We start from the raw sequence: 23,151 nt of genomic DNA, 5'->3' as shown, positions 1-23,151 counted from the left end.
TCACCCTCTTCCTGAGAGAATTAATAGAAGGGTAGGCCTACTTGAAAACTACTCCGATGTACGAGGAGTGAAACAGCATATTGGATGTTAAGCCATTTAAAAAGAAAGACAACAAAGAAATGGAAAATTGAAAAATATTGTAAAAATCCACTTGTGTATCCATTAAAAACAACTTGCTGTGGCGTGGGGTGAGAGAGTTCACACCGGGGCGGCGCTGTGCGGCGGGATGAAACAACAATCAATACGCTCGTTTTAATGCCTCACTTGCTGCAACACCGTTCCAAGAATCCCGCATTTTCCTTCCGAGAAGTAGAAAGTCGAGCTTTGCTCTTCATCACAATACTCGTCTCATTTTACTTGGCTCTTTTCTACTCAAAGTGCCGCTGTTCAACTCGTGATACACCAACTGTGACTAGAAACCAATCAGGAATGTCAATAACTCGTTTCTTAGTGAAGGAACTCTGGACGTCCGCGGAAATGAGAGAGAAATCGGAAGACACACGAACCTACTAGACTATTTCATAGATATTGAGGATAATAGTCATGCCAATTAATGTTCTTAAATACGTATGGTTTTAGGCGTAATAGATCAACTATTGACCAGATATTTTGTACTCGACAGATAATGGAGAAAAAATGGGAGTATAAGGGTACAGTGCATCAGTTATTCATAGATTTCAAAAAGGTATATGACTCGGTTAAGAGAGAAGTTTTATATGATATTTTTATTGAATTTGGTATTCCCAAGAAACTAGTTCGATTAATTAAAATGTGTCTCAGTGCAACGTACAGCAGAGTTCGTATAGGCTAGGTCAGTTTCTGTCAGACGCGTTTCCAATTCACTGTGGGCTAAAGCAAGGAGATGCACTATCACCTGTAATTTTTAACTTTGCTCTAGATTATGCCATTAGGAAAGTTCAGGATAACAGAGAGGGTTTGAAATTGACGGGTTACATCAGCTGCTTGTCTATGCGGATGACGTGAATATGTTAGGAGAAAATCTACAAACGATTAGGGAAAACACGGGAATTTTACTGGAAGCAAGTAAAGAGATAGGTTTGGAAGAAAATCCCGAAAAGACAAAGTATATGGTTATGTCTCGTGACGGGAATATAATAATAATAATAATAATAATAATAATAATAATAATAATAATAATTTATTTTAGCTGGCAGAGTTAAGGCCGTAAGGCCTTCTCTTCCACTCAATCAGCAAAAAATGTATATACATATGCATGAACTTACAAAGAATTTAACAATATTGTACGAAATGGAAATATAAAAATTGGAAATTTATCTTTTGAAGAGGTGGAGAAGTTCATATATCTTGGAGCAACAGTAACAAATATAAATGATACTCGGGAGGAAATTAAACACAGAATAAATATGGGAAATGCCTGTTATTATTCGGTTGAGAAGCTTTTGTCATATCTAGTATGCTGTCAAAAAATCTGAAAGTTAGAATTTATAAAACAGTTATATTACCGGTTGTTCTTTATGGTTATGAAACTTGGACTCTCACTTTGAGAGAGGAATCTAAGTTAAGGGTATTTGAGAATAAGGTGCTTAGGAAAATATTTGGAACTAAGAGGGATGAAATTACAGGAGAATGGAGAAAGTTACACAACACAGAACTGCACGCATTGTATTCTTCACCTGACTTAATTAGGAACATAAAATCCAACCGTTTGAGATGGGCAGGGCATGTAGCACGTATGGGCGAATCCAGAAATGCATATAGAGTGTTAGATGGGAGGCCGGAGGGAAAAAGACCTTTAGGGAGGCCGAGACGTAGATGGGAAGATGATATTAAAATGGATTTGAGGGTGGTGGGATATGATGATAGAGAATGGATTAATCTTGCTCAGGATAGGGACCAATGGCGGGCTTATGTGAGGGCGGCAATGAACCTCCGGGTTCCTTAAAAGCCAGCAAGTAAGTAAATAATATTTGAGGAGAAAAATTCGCTCCAGCGCCGAGGATCGAACCCGGGTCTCTTGGTTATACGTACCAAGCGCTCTGACCACTGAGCTACGCCGAATTCAATCCACAGCACCGGACCGAACCTTTCTCCTTCAGTGTTTCCCTTTGTGGCCGGACCTCAAGTTAGACATATACGTTGACGTTTTTATGTCCAAGTCAATTGCCATTATACACGGGGTGCACTCAACTGAGTGACTGTTTGGCCGGTATTCCGCAGTTAAGTGCACAGTAATCTTTACGGAAATATGCACTGCTAGCTATGAGAATATTAAAGGTTTTATTAATTTCTTCTACAGAATAATATCTGTAATATTGACAATAATATTGTGATATCGCATACAGAAACGTAACTATGTCATTCGGGTACTACCATCTGGTGGTAAATGAAAGAAACGCAATGTCCTATATTACCCGATGTCCGATACTACCCAACTCTCCCCTAATTAAAATGCTATTTACTGAATACTACCATTTGTAAAAATTATCCTTTTTTTTTTTTTTAGTCATGTCCTCAATTTACTTATAGGTTTTTCATAGGTACTGAACTATTGACATGTGACGATGTTACACGCTAGCGTGACTTCCATTTTGTTCTAGTGCATGTTCGTAGATATACGTGAACTGTTGAGTAACAACGAATCCTCGCGAGCTCCTCTGTTCTGGTGGAGGTCGGTGATCATTCCCACACACGCCCGTAGCAGGCAGATATAAACGATTCCAGGAATCCAAATAATTTGAATAATGTCCGTGCCTCTTAATTGATTTCTGTTACTTTTTGCACCAAGATGAAGCGCGTTGGTAAACGCTGCGCCGTGATGAGATGCAGGACGTGACGACGCAAACACCAGACCACTCTAGCGGCAGCAGGAGGAACGACCTGACGCGAACAGCTGTACTTCAAGTAGAAGTGTGTGAATAAACAAAGAATGTGGATGTTTCAAATATGTATGCAGATTAATCGTAAATAAATCTTGAGAAAATTCCCACAGACTCCCCTCCGTAATGTATGGAACAACGCAAACAGTGGGAGCATTTCTGATGGAGTGAATGAGTGGTTAATTGAGTTTGGAAAAGCACTACGTAAATCAAATGGTAAAGAAGCACCTTTCTTGTTGTGAAGAAGGGACCCGAAAACTATAACTCTCAATTCGTTATTTAAGACGCTGTATCAACTACTAAGTTATTTAGCGTCTATAGAATTGGTGATAGTGAGATGGTATTTGGCGACATGAGGCCGAGGATTCGTCAGAAATGTAATTATCGTGTTTATTGAACTTTACCGCTCCTCTCGTAAGAACAGAGAATTTTCGTACCCTCCTGGCCTGCTAAACGGTTAACGCTATGTTGACGTCAGTAGTGACGTATTTGGTGATGTATGTTAACGTTCGCAAAATTTCGGAAAGAATCGTAAGGAATCGGTACACGTGTTCTTTTAACGTACGGCACTATTATACGGTATTTCCCGATCCGTTAAACATTTATCATGTCGTAACTCCTATGATAGTCAATCGCGCTGCAATTTTTTTTTTCAATGTCTAAGGGAAGCATAGAAGAAAATTCGAAATGGTAATCATTTTTTAAAAGTGAGAAAAAATATTGACTTCGATGTGATCTGTTGAGAATAGACAATACACCTTCAAAAGTTGGTAAGAGGCAAACTTTTTTATTTTTCACGGTAGGTGGGGAGTCAACGCAAGGGACTTCTTTACAAAGAATGGAAATTACTTTTAAAAGTGGTCGCTACTCAAAATTTTTACTGGTTTTCCAAGTACAGTGAGTTAAAACAAAGGAGCGTTTTCGCTTGGCGGAATACTTACGGCTCCTTTTAGAGTGAATCGGGAGAAGATGCCGGATTGTTTCTTTGATTGAAATTTAAGATACTCTTCATTTAGTTTTGAATTTTGTATAGAAATATCAAAGTCTGGAACGTATTTTGAAACTATATAATTTTGGTACAAAACAGAAAACATTGATTACCTTGTTCATAGATACAGGTTTTCTTCTTGCCTGCACTGTAGGCATCTTTCCCCGATAGCCGGATAAGATGTCAAATGCAATTAACACATTTACTGATATACGTATGTATTTTACCTGAACTTGGTTTGATACATGTAGGCTATATAACAAAATAGACTTAATCTAAAGCTTATGGACACTTTTTCACTCGTTTATCACTACTTAGCAACACAGTGATTGCACATATTTATTGCCGTGTGCAAGACTCGTGAAATCACTTCTTGCACACAATGAATTCAATCCAGTACATTTTATAGGCGGCGTTTAAGGGTACAGTAAGGAATCCCGTATGCTTGCGATGCTCTAAAACAGTTCGTACCCTCTGTTATAACATGTTCCATCGCAAGTTGAAGACTCTTCTCAGGTCACTGACTTCTATCAGAGGATCTTACGTAATGTTTACACATTCCCTGCAATAAAACAAAAAATAAAACTCTTGCAACAAGTTGTCATTTTACCCCGAAAAAAAGTAACCATCTTCCCCAAGTATCGGGGTAAGATGCCTAGTGCTGTGACGCAACCTAAGATGGCGGGACAAGGTCGTTGGTTGTTAACAATACAAACTTTAGAACCTTTACTACAATATCCATTACAAAGGTTTGACAGTTATTACGAATTCAAGGATGTATTAAAATTTTAACGTACCTTTGCAATTATTTTATAGCAGAAAAAATGAGCTGTTTTCTTACTTTTCTTCTTCTCACAACAAGAACACGTGGCAAAATGAGTTAGCTTCCACTCTACAGACATTCAACTGTCTCAGTGATCATGAAGATATGCGCGTGGCGTTCTCTCTTGGAAGAATGTGAAACTACAAAGAAATAAGCATCTTCCCCCGATTCACTCTATCTATTGGAATCTCAACGAAAAATTCTTTCCTAAGCCTTCTTGTACTTCGGCCTGAATTTATTTATGAGCCAGCATACTTGCATTCCACTTTCCACTGAAGCGCTTTTCGAAGGTAGATATTTCTTGATGAAATTCTTCCCTTATTCATCGCTTACAGCACCAAGTTTTTTTTTTTTTTTTTTTTTTTTTTTTTTTTTTTTTTTTTTGAAAGACGTCCAGGTGGCTATCAGCAAAGTGTACTTTCAGCGACATGTTGCATCCCATAAGGTGAAAGTAATGCAACATTTCACTAACATTAAATAACTTTTTATTTTGGAGAAACTACGTGATGGACAAAAGGTAACTGCAGATTCGTTTTTGCGACCACAAGATACATCGAATACACATATTTTTATTAAAAAGGACAAATTTCATGTTGTACAGTGTAATAGATGTAGTCTAGGCCTACATACACTATCTACCAAAAAATAATTGGGCACTGTTTTTGCCCCTTTAGTACCTCGTGGTACCACCTCTTGTTGCTATAACAGCAGCCACCCTGTCAGGCATGCTCTCCAATAGTTTGTGTAGGATATCCACTGGAATGCGTCGCCATTCTTATTGCAACATGGCACTCAGTTGGACAATGGAAGTTGGCCCCATGTTTCGGCGGCTACTATGCAGTGGTATGCACCGGTTGGATTGGCCTGCACAGAGTCCTGATCTCAGTCCCATTTAGCACCTATGGAACAAATTGGACCGGCGACTGAGGTCTGGGGAGACGCGGCCAACTTCCATTGCCCAACTGAGTGCCATGTTGCAAGAGGAGTGGCGACTCATTCCAGTGGATATCCTACACAAACTAGTGGAGAGCATGCGTGACAGGTTGGCTGCTGTTATAGCAACAAGAGGTTGTGCCACGAGGTTCTAAAGTGGCAAATACAGTGCCCAATTACTTTTTGATGGATAGTGTATCAGCCAGAACCTCAATCAAATGATACGATACGCATGATGCCATTAAAGTAACAATAACAGTAATTGTGTATATATGTATTTATTCACACTGCAAATGGGTATATACCCGGTGGCAGCGGTAACTAATTAAACTCAATGACAATTAATAATAAACACAACTAGCTAATAGAAAACAGTAATTAGTAATAATAATAACAATAATAATAAAATAATAATAATAATAACAAGGAGCATCCTAAATTAAATGAAGCATGGTCACTTAAAATAACATTTAAAGTAAATCTGATTTGTACCTTAACCCTAAGTTCGAACTGAGACCCACGAGTGTGACAGGTTCATACCTGCACAAGTACCTTTCGGCACTACATTCTAAACATTTCACTGTTCAAATACATTGCACTGACACCAACACACTTCACTTACACAATAGACTTCACTGACACTACACACTTCACTGACACAACACACTTCCTCAATGATAGAACACTTCAAATAACAAGATATCAATTACATCCTTTAAGTAATGTGTATAATATACTACCGTCTATTAGTAAAGTCCTTAAGCCTATTTTTAAATACATTTTTGGTTGTTGGTAAAGCCTTTGGTAAGTCTGCAGGTAAAGCATTCCAGTCCCTGACAGTACGATTGAGAAAATAAAACTTTCCAGTGTCCAGTAGTAGCAATAATAATAATAATAATAATAATAATAATAATAATAATAATAATAATAATAATAATATTGCTGAAGATGAGCCATGTTCAAGGCTTGTCTGATTGAGCAAGCAGGAATTTGAGAGTAACCACAGTTGGAACATGGATTGTGACCTATTGTTTCCCACACAAAGCCGCCGCAATCCTTCGCTTGCTGTGTAACAATTCGATAATAACATCAGCTTACGACGGCGACAAAATATGTTTCATTTCTGTTGTTTTCGTTTTCGCGTCTGAGTCTTCATTATTTTTTACTTGTACGATGTGTTGTTTTTAGTACAGAATGGCTGGATTGGAGTGCGCCGGCTAGGAAAGGGGTAAGTGGGGACGGGCGGGTGAGGCTCCTCTCGTTGTGTCGTTGCTTTATTCCGCGTGGTGCCCGAGTAATACCGCGGGATTAGTCGCTCGCTCGCTCCCCGCCCGCCGGGGACCGTCTCCCTCTGCAGTACCAAGTCTTAAACTGGCGGAGTAGAGAGGACAAACTAATTAAAACGAGCCGCCCAGATTTGTGCGAGTACACAGCTCACTGCATTCACCGGGTGTTCAAAAATTTCTTCGTCATATATCAAAGTTGAAGTAAGAAAGAATATTTTACGAAACATAAGCAGCCATTTTTCGTTGTGGCCGAAATATTTACTTACTTACTTATGGCTTTTAAGGGGATGCGCTACTGAATTTTCTAATTTCTACATTTTAAGAGATAATGTATTGAAATTTTAACAGCATATTATGATCATGATTATGAACTAATCAAGAAAATTTCAATGATCTAAGTCAAGAAATAACTCTTTTAAAAATAAAATTTGAAAATAACACGTTTATTTTGGAAACCTTTTTTTGGAATCTAAAACATGAGTTTTCTATGTTTTTTATAGTGCATATTATAGCTGAAACACAGGTTGTGGTAATGGATCATTGGAATTTAGCATATGAAGAGTAAAATAAAAAAAAATGACATTTCTTCAAAAACGGTCATTTTTCAGTAGTGCATCCACTTAAGGAACCCGGAGGCTCTTTCCCGCCCTTACATAAGCCCGCCATCGGTCCCTATCTTGAGCAAGATTAATCCAGTCCCTACCATCATATCACACCTCCCTCAAATCCTTTTTATATTATCCTTCCATCTACGTCTCGGCCTCCCCAAAGGTATCTTTCCCTCAGGTCTTCCAACTAACACTCTACATACATTTCTGGATTCGCCCATACATGTTACATGCCCTGCCCATGTCAAAGTCTTCATTTGACGTTCCTAATTGAAGTGTTGAGAACCATAGTGGGCCAAGCGCCATTTACTAAAATCGTAGAAAACAAGGGTTAAAATGAAGTTATTACCGTAATTCAATGGAAAAATATAGCAAGTAATATAAAGTATACTAAATGATATGTCAATCTTCATTAAACTATGGTATTCACTTAATTTTAACCCTTGCTTTCTCCGGTTTTAATAAATGGCGCTTGGCCCACTATGGCTCTAAACACTTCATTTATGTCATGTGAAGAATACAACGCGTGCAGTTCTGTATTGTGTAACTTTCTCCATTCTCCTGCAACTTCATACCTCTTGCTCCAAATATTCTCCTAAGCACCTTATTCTCAAGAACCCTCAACTTCTGTTCCTCTCTGAAAGTGAGAGTCCAAGTTTCACTACCATAAAGAACAACCGGTAATATAACTATTTTATAAATTCTAACTTTCAGATTTTTGAGAGCAGACTGGATGACAAAAGATTCTCAACCGAATAATAACAGGTATTTCCCATATTTATTCTGCGTTTAATTTCCTCCCGAGTATCATTTATTTAAATAAATAAGTAAATAAATTTATATTTGTTACTGTTGCTTCAAAATATTTGAATTTTTGCACCTCTTAAAAGAATAAATTTCCAATTTTTATATTTCCATTTCGTACTGTGTTCTGGTCACGAGACATAATCATATGTTTTTTCTTTTCGGGATTTACTTCCAAACCTATCTCTTTACTTGCTTCAAAGAAAATTCCCGTGTTTTCACTAATAGTTTGTGGATTTTCTCCTAACGTAACCACGCCATCCGCGTAGACAAGATGCTGATGTAACCCGTTCAATTCCAAACCCTCTCTGTTATCCTGAACTGTCCTAATGGCATATTTTAGAGCAAATTTAAAAAGTAAAGGTGGTAGTGCATCTCCTTGCTTTAGTCCATAGTGAATTGAAAAAGTATCCTACAGAAACTGGTCTATACGTATTCTGCTGTACGTTTCATTGAGACATATTTTAATTACTCGAACTAGTTTCTTGGGAATATGGCTAGAAATTCAGCACTCCCGGGTTCGATGTTCAGTAGCGAAATAGACATTTGTCTCCCTATAATGAGATTTTGATATCTTCTGCTATTTGTTGTAGGCTTAAAGACCTGTTTCAACTCGAATCTGCCCAGCGAACTCTGACCGAATGAATAAATGAATTAATTAATTAATTAATTGACAAGGAAATGGGAGAAGAAACTTTAAAAGCTACGCGAAAACGCCTCCTTGCAAGAGAATTCGGGGCTGAGACAAACTGAATATGTGAGTTTCTAGCCGAGTTTCGCTGCTCCACTGAAGGAGTTCTACAAAATGTTTTGAAGGAAAAATTCCGAAAATAGACGTAACCTGGGTCGTCCCACTGATGGTCATCCTTTTGGTTGATAGTCCAGAAGTTTTTTGTCACTCTGGTATGGTCCATTTTTGCTATAGTTTATGTTGAATTCAGTTTTCTAGTTTTTCTCCTCTCTGGTATACGTTTAATTCTTCGCGTGTTGCAGAACTGGTTTTATGATCTCTTGAGGGATATCCCGACACCGACACCTGACACCTGACACTGAGGGTTTTTCCTCAACCAACTGAAGCAGAATTGCTGGGTAACTTCTGGCGTTGGACGTCGGACTCATTTCGCCATTATTAATTTACATAGGCTATCATCATCATCATCATCATCATCATCATCCATGCAATAGTTCAGGTTAAGTTCACGGTTCGGCTTGCTGTACTGGTACAAGAGTGCAAAAATTAGGAGTGGTAGGCATTAGTGTCGTGCAATATTTGAACATGAGAAAGGCAACCGATACATTACAAACTTCGTCTTATTTCATATGTAAAAAACAGTCAGCAACTAGATTTCAAGCCGAGTGGACGTACTGTCGTGCGAGGAATTGCAGAATCAACATAGAGAGAGCGATGCTCTAAGCTAAAGTAAAAAGAGTCGTCGGGCAACAGGAACAGCAGTAGACGAAAGTAAAATGGGTGTGGATTTATATGTGTATAGATCAAGAATTGGAATGTTTAGCATAAGAAGAGTTAAAGAAGAGAGAAGATGGGAGAGTGGGGAGAAGAAAGAGCTAAAATGGGCGATTGGAGCAGTCATAGTGATGATATTAATAATGGGAGGAATTGAAGTGAATCCGGGGCCAAAGAGTGTGAAGACCGAAGAGTTGAGAGAGTTAATTAAAGCAGAAATGAAGTTAGGATTCATAAAAATTAATCAGGAAAATATGTAAAAAACTAATCTCACTATTTAAAGCGGTTAAAACATGAAGTAGTGGAAGTGAAGGACAGCGAAAATTTTAATAAAAGGTGAAACAAACACGACAGGTCTCCTCCTGCAGAGCGAACAACGGTGAATATCGAACTTCGCCATGCTCGACAAACTTGAACCGAACATTGCGCCTGTAATGCACGACGCTAGTAGGCACAATAAGCCTCAGGTTGCAGTGCAAGATTCCGGGTCCCCACTCCGCACAAGGTAAAAAAAAAAAAACCCTCTAAGTGAATGCCTACTGTCCTGATTTTCGACCCGGATCATTCATTCGATGCAATATGCTGTAGCCTCATAAGAATATGTGTAATCACCGTCACTTCGAACGGTCCGAGACAAAACCGTCCTGTCCGAGACAGAATGTCCAATGCGGTATGTTGCCGGAGTTACAGAAAAGGCTTAATTGACATAAAATATACATATTCTGTCAAATTTCAGACAAGTTCCTTACAGTTTCAAGAAAGTAAACCTATAGAAACAGACTTCGTATTCTACTCAATTTTTTTATTGATGTTTATAAGTTGTATTTTATTTATTTTAGTAGATTATTTAGCGCCTGAATGAGATGAAGATGACATGCCGGTGAAATGAATCCGGGGTTCAGCACCGAAAGTTATCCAGCATTTGCTCATATTGGGTTGAGGGGAAAACCCCGGAAGAACCTCAACCAGGCAACTTGCCCCGACCGGGAATCGAACCTGGGTCACCTGATTTCATGGTTAGATCACGGCTAGACGCGCTAACCGTTACTCCACAGGCGTGGACTATAAGTTATGTATGTATGTATGTATGTATGTATGTATGTATATATGTTTTATCGGGTTATTTTACGACAACATCGAGGTTATTTAGCGTCTGAATGATATGAAGGTGATAATGCCGGTGAAATGAGTCCGGGGTCCATCACCGAAAGTTATCCAGCATTTGCTCATATTGGGTTGAGGGGAAAACCCCGGAAGAACCTCAACCAGGTAACTTGCCCCGACCGGGAATCGAACCTGGGTCACCTGATTTCACGGTTAGATCACGGCTAGACGCGCTAACCGTTACTCCACAGGTGTGGACTATAAGTTGTATGTATGTATGTATTTTTATTGGGTTATTTTACGACGCTGTATCAACATCTGGGTTATTTAGCGTCTGAATGATATGAAGGTGATAATGCCGGTGAAATGAGTCCGGGGTCCAGCACCGAAAGTTACCCAGCATTTGCTCGTATTGGGTTGAGGGAAAACACCGGAAAAAACCTCAACCAGGTAACTTGCCCCGACCGGGATTCGAAGCCGGGCCACTTGGTTTCGCAACCAGACGCGCTGACCGTTACTCCACAGGTGTGAACTGTATGTATGTATGTATGTATGTATGTATGTATGTATGTATGTATGTATGTTCGTTCGTTGGTTCGTTTATTTATTTATTCGTTCATTTACTTATTCCTTCAATTATTTATTCTTTCATTTATTTTTCGTTCATTCAGTCATTTATTTATTTATTTATTTATTTATTTATTTATTCATTTATTTATTCATTCATTTATTCATTCATTTATTTATTCATTTATTTATTTATTCATTTATTCATTTATTTATTTATTTATTTATTTATTCATTTATTCATTTATTTATTTATTCATTTATTTATTTATTTATTTATTTATTCATTTATTTATTTATTCATTTATTTATTTATTCATTTATTTATTTATTTATTTATTTGTTTATTTATTTATTCATTTATTTATTTATTCATTTATTTATTTATTTATTCATTCATTTATTTATTTATTTACACTGGAAATGGGTAAGTACCCGGTGGCAGTGGTAACTAATTACAGTCACTAACTAAGTTGCCTAACTCTCGTGTGAATTTCTCCTGTAATATAGGCTACTATCTTCGTTGTGTCTAGTGCAAACATCCTCAAGGACAGTGTACTCGTATGACCGTCTGAAAATTTTATCACTATTCATTCACTGCAAAAGGTTTAAGTAATTATCTTGATGCACTCATTTGATCTCTTAAATCCGTTATCTCGAACTACCGTTTGATAGAGATGTCTTTACTCCTCTTTATGTATGCACTGAACAATTGATTGTAAATATGTCATTTCAAAAAATCAATCAATCAAAGCAATTGCATCAGACATAGGTACATAATTGCTTAGATATAATATTGTCACTGAAATTAGTAGTGAAAGATTCACTGACCTGATACAGAATACTTTGAAGTTTCCGACAGACGAAGTGTTGCAGTGAAATTAATGAAACGTATTTCATGCTAATTCTTTTTATTAGCAGGCATTACATAACATCTTCTTTTGTCTTCACACAGAGAAATCTGTCTCTTATAACGTCCCCTCATTTCATCGTTTCAACAGTCTGTCCACTCCTATGTGCGTCCGTTTCGTCTGCAATATTCGCCGGGCTGATCACGTAACACCATCCCTCCAAATGTTGTCCTGGCTCCGTCTAGAAGATCGTAGGAAAATCCACTGTCTTTCCCTTCTCTTTCAAATATTGCATTTCTCCACTCCTGTCTACCTTGCGTCTCGTTTTCAAAATTTATCCACCCATCATAACCTAGACACACGATCACAATGCTCCTTAATATTATCCATTCCCTCCCACCGAACATCTTCATATTCATCTTCTTTCACTGTGGCTGTTCCTCGGCTTTGGAATTCCCTACCGAGTAATGTCAGGGACTGTCAGACATCAAACCAATTTAAGAATAGGCTAACGAAATATTTTCTAACAATTCTTGTTAACAATAATAACTGTTTCAGGTTTCTCAATGTTTAATGGTTATATATATCACAGAATAAATATTTAAATTATCTCGTTATTACTACTACTACTACTACTACTACTACTACTACTACTACTACTACTACTACTACTATTATTATTATTATTATTATTATTATTATTATTATTATTATTATCACTATTTCTTACCAATGTTTTTTATTGCCACACTAACATTACTTATCCAACTTTCATTATTCACTTTCATGTTGTTTTATGGTCTAGATATTAATGTAATAACTATGTAAACAATTGTATTCAATTAGAATTAGAGTCTGGCTGGGCGGAAGAGAAAGCCTACTGGCCTTAGCTCTGCCAGATTAAATAAATAAATTATTATTATTATTACTATTATTATTATTATTATTATTATTATTATTATTATTATTATTCCTCTAGGTCTGAAATTCCATTCCACTTCGATAAGTCTCATGTTGTCGGTTCTACCCACACCACATACCATTATTAGCCTTACACATGTATTATAACGGTCTTACCAATAAAAACTCTATAGGCCTATACAGACGTTTAACTGTCTTATACTTATGCAATGAGTAGCTCGTTTATAAGTCGTGTGTAAATTCCTTACTAATAATCACTACATACGTCGTGCATAGCAGTATAACTGTTACACAGCTACGTCATAGTTTCGTCATTACTTCGTTACGAAAGGCAATAGAATATCTAAGGTTCTCTATTGCATCCGGTAGAGCGCTCTAGTGTGGCGTGTTAAATATCGATAGTACAACTGGCCCTAATCGATTACCACACTACATTTTGGTCAAAGAGTACAAGCTACAGCAATATTATTCTAATAATTCTATGATCTTTGGTTTGTTCTTCTGTGGTTACAAGGTAACCATCATCATAAAATGACAGTCGATACGAACAGCTGTTTGAGGGGCGGCCATTTTTTCCCTATATACAACGCTTAAAAAAGGGGTTTCGTGTATATAACTACTGCAAAGCAATTCCCATTGTATAGTTACAGCCTGTTTATACGTCCATAGCGTATTCACGGTTTATTAGTAACGTTTTCTGTCTCAACTCTGCATAAGTCTCGTATAAAAACTATACACGGTTTATTAGTAAGACTGTAAATGTCTATCTTGCTTTCTGTCCTAGTAAAATATTTATTTTTTCCCTATGACAGCTTGTGAGAGCTGCAATATTCTGTGATAGTTTCAGACTGATGTTACCATGTTTACAGGTTCAATCTTGAACTGAAAGCAATGGAATTTTAGGGCGCCATACAAAGTCTCAACATCGACAATATTACATTTATCTCTCATATCCTAGTTTCTAACTCTATCAAATCTTGTTTTTCCTGTGATGACTCTTAAGGTATTCATTTTCGCTGTATTCGTGAGCTGGTTGGTATCTGCACCATTCACCATTATCGGCCTTTTACATCAAATTTTAATATATTAATGGTAATTACAAGATTCGCAAAGGTTTGTTATTTATATAGGCCTACGGTTAGGTTGAAAGGAATATAATATGTAATTACATAACAATCCGGTCCCTATTTATCACCGTATCATCTTACGGTCTCGTAGAGAACAGTAGTTGAAAAGAAACGCTAAATAAAAACCTACGGAGAGTCAAAGGCATGCCTTAGCCGCTAACACTTCTTTGGTGTAGGAATGTCGAAGCTCCACGCTCGACGTCCATATTCTTCGTCTTCAATTTGAGTGATGGGCCGCGATTATCTACAGTCGTTACTTGTCCAAATACGACAACTCGCGTGCATGAGTGCAAGGGAAATTTGGCGTGACTGAGGGAGAATACAAGCATATGATGAGAAGTAATCACATAAATATCCCATTAGAGAGATGGAGTTGGGGGTTAGAGATGAGCCCGCTGCGGGGAGAGGCGCATTGTTATTCAGAGGGATGAAAGGCGGGCCAGCCACGTGATACTAGGGGAGCTGAGGGTGGTCGGATAGGATTTGAAAGGCAGACCGAGGGTGAACAGAGAAATTCGATTGCATTTGAAACTGAATTACTGATAAAGTGAGCATTAAAAGAGCGACACTTCTCTTGCTCAGCTCACAGCCTCCTTCCCTTTCAGCGACAGTTTTGATATTGACGCCGTAGACACGCTTGTGTTAGGAGAAACTGATAAACTTCGTCAAAGCTCGCAACGAGAAATACTGAAGGAAATACTGTTAATGATTTTACCGACATATAAAATAATGCAGTGCTATTCTACATTACTTCAGTAAATATATGTAGCTATGGGCTATTCCATCTCAAATCGACCGAAATACAGAGAAAATTGACATTGCAATTTTTAAATACAATGAAACTTTTTTGTACTTAGAGAACTGTGATACAATGCTTTGTGCAAAGTTTCAGACATCAGAACTTCATAGTGTTTAAATTAAAAATATTTAAATGTATCGTATTTTCATAAAATTTGCAACTTTAAACTGTTGTGGCTCCGAAACCCTTTCACCCAATGATCAAAATCATGGTTTATTTTGGTGCTGAGAAATCAAAGTTTATATTGACATGTAAACAGTTTTTCTTACTTTTTATGGAAATGGATAAATTTAGATTTTTTTTTCATTAAGACGCCTTTGTCCACGAAAAAAAAATATTTTTAAAATATATGGTTAGATTTCGCATTGAAAGTACAAATAAACACATACTTTTTACTGGTGTACCGTTGATAAGAAAGTATTGAAAATATCAAATAAAGATAATAAATAGTACGCGCGTGAAGTAACCAGCTGACTGTGAGGCGGGAGCTAACCAGAGACAAGCAAGGCCAGGAGACAAACACGTGATGTTTCGTCTAGTATCGCATAGCTGGACCACCTTTATCACAAGTTTTCATAAACACAGAAGTAAAATGACGCCCAACGCTCGCTTATCTTCAGCTCTCGTCCAGTGCGTGCGGTACTGCGCCGTTCAAGTCTAAGCGTGTGAAAATAATTTATTTAATACCCTTGAAACTTATTGCCGAGCCACTAAGCAAACAATGCCGAATCCGTCTTAATAATGCAAGGTTTTTTCTCAATATTTTTTACATTTTTACAAATTGGCAAAAAGCCTAAAAATAAGTAAAATCAGATTATCTGTCTCTCTGTATAAAATAAAAACAAGGATTACTTCTTAACATAACCTACTAAATGTCAGCTTCAAAATGAGCTCCCGTTCAATGTTCTGCAGTAAATGGTTCCAGTTTTCTGAGCGCTGAAAGAGGCTTGTTTTTATAAAATACGCTAAATTTGACGCTCAATAGTACGAAAACCGTTTGACTTTCGATAGTATATTTTTGACAATGCACTGTCCTTAGCAGCTTGTATAAGTAGCGAGGTGTTTTACTGATCGATTTCATATGGAATAGCCCTTATGTATGTGTTTATTCACACTGCAAATAAGTAAATATCCGGTGGCAGTGGTAACTAATTACACTCAATAATGACAATTAATAATAAACACAATAAATAATAAAAAATGAATAATACTAATAATAACTAAAGCTAATAATAATAATAATAATAATAATAATAATAATAAATAACAATAGTATAATAAAATTAACAAGGGACGTCCAAAATTAAATGAAGCACGATCACTTAAAATAACATTTAAAGTAAATCTAATTTGTATCTTAACCCTAAGTTAGAACTAAAACCCACGAGTATGATATGTTCATACATGCACAAGTATCTTTCAGCACTATACTCATTTCGATGTCCACTCACTCACTGCACTGGTACTATGACAAATACTTGGACAAATAGAGTAATTAAAAATATATACCTTTTTTGTGAGAAGTTTATTGAACATTTTCATAAATTTAAATGTGGTAAACAGTAATTTTATGAACAGCTCACACCATTGTAATATCAAATTATACGAGTTTGTGGCACTTGTTTTTAGAATTGTACAAATTTTCTTACATAAATAAGGTACATGTGCCAAATACCGGCCACTTAACGTATCAAGATCTATTGTATTGTTACTGAAGGAGATAAAATTCTGAAAGTTGCACTAAAACATATTTCAAGGTGACCAGTAAAGAACACATGGTCTTGGATTTAGATTTATTGAAAAACTTCGCTATAACAGTGCAATATTTAAAATGTGAGTAATGGGCCTTATTTGGCACACTCGTTCCAAATAAGGCCCACTATCAGTCCCAAATAAGGCCCATGTGTAAATAAATAGTGATTACGAAAGCAAATAGAAATCAATTAAATTACAATAATTGTATTTAAGCCAAATGAACTAAAATAATAATATTCAAAGTAAAGTAGATGAAAAACACATTCTGGACAAAGAAAGTGTAAAGATTACACTCTGAGTAAAAAAAATACTATTCTTAGTCTAAGATCACATTCTGGACAAAGAAAACTGAATATTTTCACCATATTTTCACTCTTGTCTGAAGATTACTCTCTGGGCAGAGAGAACTGATATGTTGTCCCTAGTCTAATATGACATTCTGGGAAAATAAAACTGAATATTTTGTCCCAAGCACAAAGATTACACTCTGAAAAAAGAAAAATCGTATTGTGTATTTCACCTAAATATCACACTGTGGGCAAAGAAAACTGGATATTTTTTCCTTAGCCGTAAGTCCAACGCATTCTTCATGAACATAGGTTCAACACTTTACACACAGTCTCATGTCAGCAATACGATGTTTTCTCCATAAATAGCAGAACCAACTTTCTTTTTTCAGTCTTTTAGTTTGAATGCCACTCGGTCCAGCTTCAAGAAGATCTTCACGGAAGTCACAGGACATATTTTCCTTTTCTCAGCTGTCTTCACGCTCAAACCTTTAGGAGCAGTAGCACCATTCTTACTGCTTTCGCGGTCCTCTGTAGGCCTATGTCCTTTTGCAGTGTTAACTGATTTAGTCTTCTCTTTGTTACCTCAACTGCTTGGTAATTAAGGGCTTTTCGTTGCTGGTTTGTATGGTTTATTCTTTATTTCAGGGGTACGAAGAATGTCTTGAAATGAAGTTTCTAATTTTCCTTCATTATCACTAGAAATATGGAAAAAGTCACTGGATTCGTCAGGAAGAGATAAGATGTCAATTGTGAAGCTTGAGTCCCCTGAATCTCTTTGTTTCGGAACTCTTTCCTGGTTTGATGTTTCAACTTGATTTGGCTGATTTAGGAGTAATTGGGATCCAGATTGTGATTGTAATGGGGCTTCTTCAGCCTTTTCTTTCCTGGTGAGTTCGGAAGGACCGAAGCCACTCTCAGGGATAGCACTAGGGTCGAACGGATAAATTCCAGTAGCGTTAAATCCACTTGATACATTAGAAGGAGTAGCAGCTCTTGGCCAAACCTTACTAAATATTTTCCCAAATATCCGTTTGTTTACTGTACGACTTTCATTTCAAGTTCATTCGAGTCAAAATAACGCAAGTTTAAGCTTTCTAAATAACTTAAACTTTTGTGTGTAGGTATTACATACCGAAAGAATTAAAATGTTATATTTTAACAAATAAACACAATTATTATGCTAAAAATAATTAATTAAATTACGAATTTAGAACAATTATCGTAGCTTTGATAATTGTCTTCACAATTTTCTCATAAATAAATTACTATATGTTACAGAATGTCTTTATGAGGCTCAAAATAAGAAAAAACCTTGAAGAAAATTCATGTTCCATATAGAGCCCATGGGCCTTGTTTAGCTCATCTATAGAGGGCCTTATTTGGAGCTCCCTCTAAATCCACACTTTCATTCGTAGATTTACTAAGGGATAAATAAATACATGTTAAGTGGAAAATAATACACTATCTTATTCTACTAATCATATGCTTTGAAATGACATATACCATGTTCATTTATGCTAAGTTACCAAAAACTGCAGAAGGTTCATTAAAATACCTCGAAATAGTAGCGACAACAGCTTCAGACGTTCACTGTTCAACTGAAGCAAACATGGCGAAATCGTTCACTTATACTGTTGTAGTTTCTAGTCTAGCCATTATAAGGCAGGAACTGTCAGAAACATTAAGAAACTAGTGGAAATTGTAATGTTATCTTAATAAAATGACACATGGGCCTTATTTAGAACCGGGCCTTATTTGGCCCATGTACCTTACAATATACCTTTATGTGAGACGTTTGTCAAACATTTTTTTAAATTTAAATATGGAAAAAAAAATTACATTACTAACTACACTAATAGGGCCTACTATAATATGACATTACATGAGTTATTGGCACTTATTTTCAGAGTTATTCAATTTTCTGAGATAACTAGAGTAATTATTAATTTGTCAAATATTTTCATAAAACAAAATATGGCAAAACAATAACTTCATGAACGGTTCAGTTCACAGTACGTAATATCAAATATTTGAGAACAAAACCTTTTCACTCACATTTCACTTTCTTTGTCTTAGAAACAATAGTTTGTTATATCAGTTCTCTTCCATTTTCATTTATTCGGACGAACAATAAAATAAGTCAGACGGAAGTCCGAGGCTGATAAGGTTGGCACCCCTTGTTTCGGTGATGTAAAAACAGCCCGTCAAATTCCGAATTGTACCTTGAAAGAGAACAACAGTTCAAAGAGAGTGAAGTATACATGCATGCATTCAGATCTGAACAACGGCAACAGGAAAAAGCCAAAGAGAATAATCCAGCAGTCAGCGCACGAACCTGAAATAAATATTTGATTGAGTATTTCGCCGTGCGGGATATGTATCACATTGTATTTTTTTGTTTTGCTGTTTTTTTTAAACCCCCGTGAGAATTTGAGAGCAACACCATTTCTCCCCTCACACCCTTTCCCTTCTGTCAGGTATTCCGGCACATGGCATGTTCGCTACCCCTTTCCCCTCTGTTACACTCTGCTGTCTCTTCTAGTTACCTCACTGATTACCAAATTCATTTTGAAAAGTCTTTGGTCAAGGATTAGGCTCGGAGCCCCCAACACGCTAATCCAACCCTGTTCTCCACCCCCACTTACAACGATGTCGAAACGCAAATTGCTATACAGTCTCTAGCTTATATCTCATACGTTTACACTTGGGAAATATTGATAGTAGGCCTACTAGCATAATATTTGATATTCAATATTGATGTTATTAAAGTCTACACCTTTCGCAATTCTTCTGAAATTGATTAGTTTCAGACCTGCACTCCATATGCCTGCCTTCGTCATCTAAATCCGGGCAATAGCTGCCAAACAGCTCATTACGGGATAGATTGAAGGCTTGAATTAAACAAATACAGCACAATCATTCTATCTAAATGTAGGGAGGGAGGTTTATCTATTTCGCGTTATTATTCTCTGTTACTAATTATAATGTTGTGTATTAATGAATCTACTCCAAATCGCTATGGAAACCACTAAATTAGTTAGACTGTTTCCGGTTATATGGTAATTTCAATCAATTCTGGTGGTAATGTCGACTAACTTGTTTAGTGAAATCTGTATCGCTGGCACATCTCGCAACGGTTCACTAATTATGAAATAAAAACGAGATTTAACATGTGTAACAAATTCATTTATGTATTAATTATTGGTAACTGCAAACAATCATATTGTTAAAAGTGTAATTTGTTCGAAATATTTTTCGTTAATTAACCGGGAGAGGTTTTTTATACCGTAGGTTAAAGCGATTTTAATACTTCAATGGTGGAAGTGAAAGCTAACTTTTATGTATGAACGTAGATTATATTTACAGAGATATAATTTTCATTTGCTACAATTTGAATGAACAAACTTTAAAGTGTGCAGGACACTGCAAGGTAGAATTTCCACATCGGAGACTAGACTCTCATACTGGTTAGTCCAGTGATGTCAAAGCAAGCGCATTTTTATGACCTTGACGTCGTGCGCGGGCATCAAGCGCTAAGTTTGGAAAGAGGAAGGGTTGTGTAGCCTATATGAATAAGCAGCCTGTTGGATTAAGAAAACAGTGATGTAGAAACTTCAAACGGAACGTGAAATTTTATGTCGTTATTTTTATAACCCCCTGAAATTAAGGGCATTACTTATGATTCACTCTGTATATGTGTGTGTGTAAAGTTTTTTTGTAAACTAGCCGTACCCGTGCGCTCCGCTACACCTGTTATAAATAAATATAAAGTAATTACTAGACATCGGATTTTTAGGCACTAAAAATTGCAGTTTTAGGCGCCTAAAATAAGCTCAACATTTGTAAAATTAGGCTCTATCTTAATGAAAATAGGAATTTTAGGCACATCAAGGTATCATACTCATTTCTTTCACTGAAATTTTTAGTTACACACTAAAATACGCACAAAAAAGTATGTTTAAACATTAAAAAAGAATACTATATTATATTTATAAACAGAGCTGCACAAATTTAATATATTGAAATTAATGAAATAATGATCATTGATATCAAGATTACTCATTTTAAGTTATTGAAATTCAGTTCCATGCTCAGACTTTATTATAATTATCTGCACAGTACACCACCAGAATTTTTTCTAAATTCTCCACAGTTAACCTTTGCCTTTTGTCACTGAGAATCATTTTGAAAGCAGAAAAACTTCTTTCAACCGAAACTGATGTGAGAGGCGCAAATTTTAAATTAGGTACAATAGAAACATCAATACTTACTAGAACATTTACACTTTCACCCGATATCACTCTTGATACTTTTTCCAACAATGAAAATCCTACATTCTTATTTAATACGTTGTTCCACTTATTTTTAACTTTTTTCCCAGTTTCGCCCAAAGCAGAATGTATGTTCACTTGAGCTTCCTTTACTATTGCAATTTGGCTACAAAGAGATTGTTTTTCACGTTCTAATTGTTCAATGCTTGCAGGTATGAAAGAAAAGTTTGATGTTATGTAGGCAATATCGTTTTTCACTCGTGAGTCATTCAGACAATCTTTCACTGCTTTCACACACGCTGCACTATCAGTTTCAGGTAATTTATCAATAACTGTGACCACTTCTTTAAAATACTTAGAATAATACACCACTGACTGAATCCAGGTTCCCCATCGTGTAACAACGAGCTGAGGTGGGAGTGGGATATCTGGAAAGTTCTCTCTGAATATTGAAATCCTGGATGGAGCTTTACAAAATTTTTTTTTTGTGTTAGAAATAAACGAATTGACAAGAGGAAATTCATTCCGGATTGTTTCAGAAACCCTGTGAAGGCCATGTGCTAGACAGGTTACATGCGTGAGGTTAGGATAAAATGTTTTAAGAAGTGGAGCTGCAGCAACCATATATGAGGCAGCATCAGTACAAAACAACAGAGCTTTAGAATCGTCTATATTACCTGAGTATACTGTAAAGACTGTAGGCCTTTATTTACAAAATAAGCAATGGCTTGGCTATTCACTTTCGAAAGTTCCTTAACACATACGAGGTGTGGAATCGAAGGTCCATCAGGACTAAGTTTTCCTACTACCATATTTGCTATATACCTATTCATAGGATCTGAGGTTTCATCCACAGAGACCCATATGTAAGAATCACCTATATCCTCCCGAATGGAAGCTAAAGTTTCATTGTATATTCTGTCTAAGTAATTTTTTCTTAGGGTCGACTCAGATGGGATATTTTGTTTGCAGTATTTTTGTAAAAACTGTCTTAAAACCGGATTTTCAATTGCATTCCAGGGAATGTTAGCAGCAACAAACGCTCTGGTTAAATCAGCATAGAAATTGCTTCTGAGATTGGATGAAGTAGGCTGTGTTAGTAAAGTTTGTTGCAGTTGATTTTTCTGCTGAGCTTTAGCCTTATGAGCCGCTCCTTGCACATGCTGCTTTAGGTGGCACTTCTTTTCTTGCGAAATCTAAAAATGTAAAGTAAACTGAATTAAAATAAAATCCTAATTGTTGTATTGCCGTATTTCTATCACAAAGTTAGTGGGTTCGAACAATCAAAATTTTAATGGCCATGCAAATACTTTAACTATCGGAATTTAAAAGGTTAAAGTGTAGTGGTCTTAAAAATAATTATACCTCAGGATAGCTCAGTCAATGTATAAATATTATAGGCCTACTCATTAAAATTAATAGAATTTATATATTTCAACTATTGTTACATACTTGTTTGCTACAAATCTTGCAGAATATTATTTTTCCATCATAAGTGAATTCTGAATATTCTGTTAGCCATTGCCGGATCAATGTAGATTTTGCACTTATATTTTTCGGCATTATCGCGTTAAACTTCACAGGAAAACGTCCTACCGCTCAAAACTTCTCAACACAAATAAGGTGAGGGAAAGAGCAACTGTTAACGAGCATTCAAATGAACCGTTGTTATTGAGATTCAATTGGACAAAAATACAAAGT

General features: G+C 36.4%; 1 protein-coding gene and 1 non-coding gene across 2 annotated transcripts in view; one reads left to right on the top strand and one right to left on the bottom strand.

Annotated features, from left to right (window-relative positions):
- The window catches only part of Cyp4c3 (Cytochrome P450 4c3), a 348,264-nt gene that overhangs the window by 130,535 nt on the left and 194,578 nt on the right, over window positions 1-23,151 (top strand). The gene's annotated exons all lie outside the window — the stretch shown is intronic.
- Window positions 1,967-2,040, bottom strand: TRNAT-CGU (transfer RNA threonine (anticodon CGU)). The gene has a single exon. It is a non-coding gene; the product is annotated as a tRNA-Thr (tRNA).

Source organism: Periplaneta americana, chromosome 12 (assembly GCF_040183065.1).
Source record: "Periplaneta americana isolate PAMFEO1 chromosome 12, P.americana_PAMFEO1_priV1, whole genome shotgun sequence".
Lineage (NCBI taxonomy): Eukaryota > Metazoa > Arthropoda > Insecta > Blattodea > Blattidae > Periplaneta > Periplaneta americana.
The sequence above is the reverse complement of the archived record's forward strand: the minus strand, read 5'-3'. Positions and strand labels throughout refer to the sequence as shown.